Consider the following 3,303-nt stretch of genomic DNA (forward strand, 5'->3'; position numbering starts at 1 on the left):
ACTTATATAGAGAAAAGCAAAAGTTGTCTCTTTGAACAGGCTTACAAAAGGGTAGCCTGGCCCTTTAATTTTAAGTAGCTTGGCCTATGCGGAACTTGACACTAGTGTTGAACTGACACACCTCCCAGTCTAATCCAAGTTGAGAGTCCCAGAAGGCAGCTTGGGTACTGTAACTTTCTCTAGTCTGAAGTTTACAGGTTGACAGTAGCATTGGCTCTCCCTTCCCCTTCCCTCTGCTTCATTTGAAAGCTTCAGCCCTGCTGTTTAAGGAGCCCTAGATCAGTTATATTTGTATATCTTCATGCAAATAGGACTCCCAATAGATCCCACTGCCTGAGGCAGGCACACAGCCTGGGATTCCCCTGCTGGCACTCTTACTACCCAAAAAGATCAGCTATAAAACATAAACTCTACAAGGGACTCATGCTCTTCGATAAATGCCACAGTTTGAGGCTTGTCAAATGTCTTTGTAACTCCTCCTGATTTTTCTTTTTTGTGCAAAATATGGATGTAATTACTAATCAGTGTTTGAGGTTTCTCTTTGTCTATGTAAAGCTCTAGCTCAAAATATTTTAGTATCTGTTCTTTCCTTCAGCAATGCTAAATGGAGCATCACAAATTCAGCTCTACCTACAAGTCATTTTTAAAAATAAATCTCAAAAGGATATAATTATTTAAATTCAATTTCATACAAATTGTAACTGCTTGGAAAAATGTAAAATAATTACAAAACTGTCAGTGATAATTTTGGCTGACAAAACACAGCAAAATAAAATAGGATAAAGCCTGTATGTAAGTGCATTTAATGCAAATACATGATTTGCTATAACAATGTTGCATATTTAGATTCATAATTTTCTGCTCTGGAGCCCCTCTTTATTGACAATGAGTTAGGAACAGTAAGAGGCCAAAGGAGCTGTGGGTGGCACTTCATTTTATCTTAGAAGCAGCAGTCCTGTGTCAGATCACCTGAGCAAATGGCTTTAGGTTGATTCCTTTAAATTAGTGACTGCATTGATGCATTTCCCAGTGCTTCATTATGTGTCTCTTGAAGTTCATCCTTCCCTTCTCACAGGCCTCTTGGGACCCCTGCAGAGCATGTAAGCTCAAATCTCTAAATCCTTCCTATAATTGAGAAGACCTTTTCAAAATCTTCTGCACCTGGAATAATCACCTCCATGTTCATCCCACTCAGGGGCTAAGCAAAAGCCAACCCAACATCTGAAGGAGAAATAATAAAATGTAAAGAGCTCTGGCTTTGGAGCCAGCTACCTCAATTCTCTCTCTACAGCTTTTTCTACCTATGATCTTTTTGAGCAAAGTATTAACATCCCCGAGTTTGTTTCCACATCTTTAAAATAATGATAATGCTTATTTTTCCTTGTGCTGCTGTGAATATTATATAGGTTAGCATATGGGAAGGCTCTAGGGTGGTGCTACCTCCCTCTAAACTCTAGATTGGAGAGAGTTGCAGTTCCTAGGCTGCTTTCTGGGCTCTTCGTCTTGAATACGACTTGGGGTAGCTTCAGTTAAACACTCGACTTTCAGCCCAAGGTGCTGTAAAATTGGTGGTGATAATAGCTATACTGAAATGTGAAGTGACAATCACGTTGAACAAGCACATTTCCTCATTGTCAGATAAACTATCATTAAAAATCAAGGTTCCTAGCCTTCGGAGGCCTTCCCAGGGACAAAAATGAGTATGGCCAGTGATTTCTACCTGTGCTACCATGTCGGGTGCAAAGGCAAATTTGGACATGAGTTTCTAGAGTTTGAGTCTCAGCCAAGAGCAGGTTTTGCTGTTAGAGATTGAACTTCTTTTTCCACTTCCCACAGGAAAGCTTTGATATGCCAACAATAGCAATTACAAAAATGACGTCATGATAAGAAAAGAGGCACATGTACATAAGAGAATAATGGAAAAACCAAAGAGAATTATTGATGACAGTGAAATTACAAAAGATGATGCTTTGTGACCTCCCCCGAAAGGTTGGCAGACAGAAACCGTATTTAGGAATGCAAAGGAGCTTGAAATTGTAATCGGAGATGAACACATTTCTTTTACCACATCAAAAATAGGCTCTCTTATTGATGTAAATCAGTCAAAGGATCCTGAAGGCCTTTGAGTATTTTACTATTTGCTAAAGGACCTGAAATGTTTAGTTTTCAGCCTTGTTAGATTATACTTCAAGATTAAACCAATCTAAATTGTCTGGTTTTGGAGCTGTCAGTATATTTAATAAAGGGATGGATAAGGGAGGGTTTATTTTTAATTTACAATATTGGGATTTTTTATGAAAGTGAAGCAATTTTTCTATGTGCAAACTAAAAATAAGAAAATATATAAACAGGCTTAATAGTATCCTCACTTGGACCCAAGGGTGTTGGACAGTCTCCCTACGTGTTAAATTCTATAAGTAAAAGCCACCTCTCATTGAAATTTTGCTGCAATAAAACATATCGAAGCCTAAAAAAAAAAATCAAGGTTCCTAAAGTTTTACTAACAGAAGATCACTTAGCTTTGACATTTCTGAGCCTTTATTCTGTTCAGGATGTTGTAGCAAGGACTCGTATTTTTAAAACATTCTGAATTGCTTATCTATTGCTGTGTAACCCCAAAATTTAACAGCTCAAAACAGCAAAAAAAAATCTCAAAGTTTCTTTGAGTTGGGAATCCTGTAAGAGCTTAATTGTGGGCATCTGGTTCTAGGTCTCTCATGAGGCTGCAGCTACAGGCAGGGACTGTTCTCACCTGAAGGCTTGAAGTGGAGGGAGGATTGAAGGGGAGCTGCTCCCAGGCTCACTCGCAATTATTGAGAGTCCTCAGTGTCTCATCATAAGGGCCTCTCTACAGAGCTGTCTCATAACACAGAAGCTGGCTTTTCCCAGGGCAAGTGACATAAGAGAGAGTGAGAGAGGACCCAAGACAGAAGCCAGAGCCTTTTTATAACTTAATCTCATAAGTGACATCCTATCACTTCCGCCACGTTCTGTTCATTAGAAGTGAGTCACTCAGTTCAACCCACACTCCAGGGGAGAGAATTACACAAGGTGTGAATAGCAGGAGGTGGGGATCTTTGGTTGCTCCCTAGCATGTAGTCATTGAAGAAATCATTCTTGTCTGAAAGGCAAGAGTAGATGACAGCTCTGTGATGGTGGCCACTTTGTTGAGTCCATGGACTGGCAGGCCACGGCTGCTCTCTTCTCCACTTCCCCGAATTGAGAGGAACTGGAAACCCACCACCTGCTAGGAAAGTTCATAACTGACAAGCACACCACAGTGCTTTGGACCATGTTTACAGC

At 40.0% G+C, this 3,303-nt stretch overlaps 1 pseudogene; it reads left to right on the forward strand.

Annotated features, from left to right (window-relative positions):
* The first annotated feature begins 1,696 nt into the window (after nt 1-1,696).
* LOC119538306 lies at nt 1,697-2,207 on the forward strand (annotated as a pseudogene).
* The last annotated feature ends 1,096 nt before the right edge of the window (nt 2,208-3,303 follow it).

Source organism: Choloepus didactylus, chromosome 6 (genome assembly GCF_015220235.1).
Source record: "Choloepus didactylus isolate mChoDid1 chromosome 6, mChoDid1.pri, whole genome shotgun sequence".
NCBI classification, from domain to species: Eukaryota; Metazoa; Chordata; class Mammalia; order Pilosa; family Megalonychidae; genus Choloepus; species Choloepus didactylus.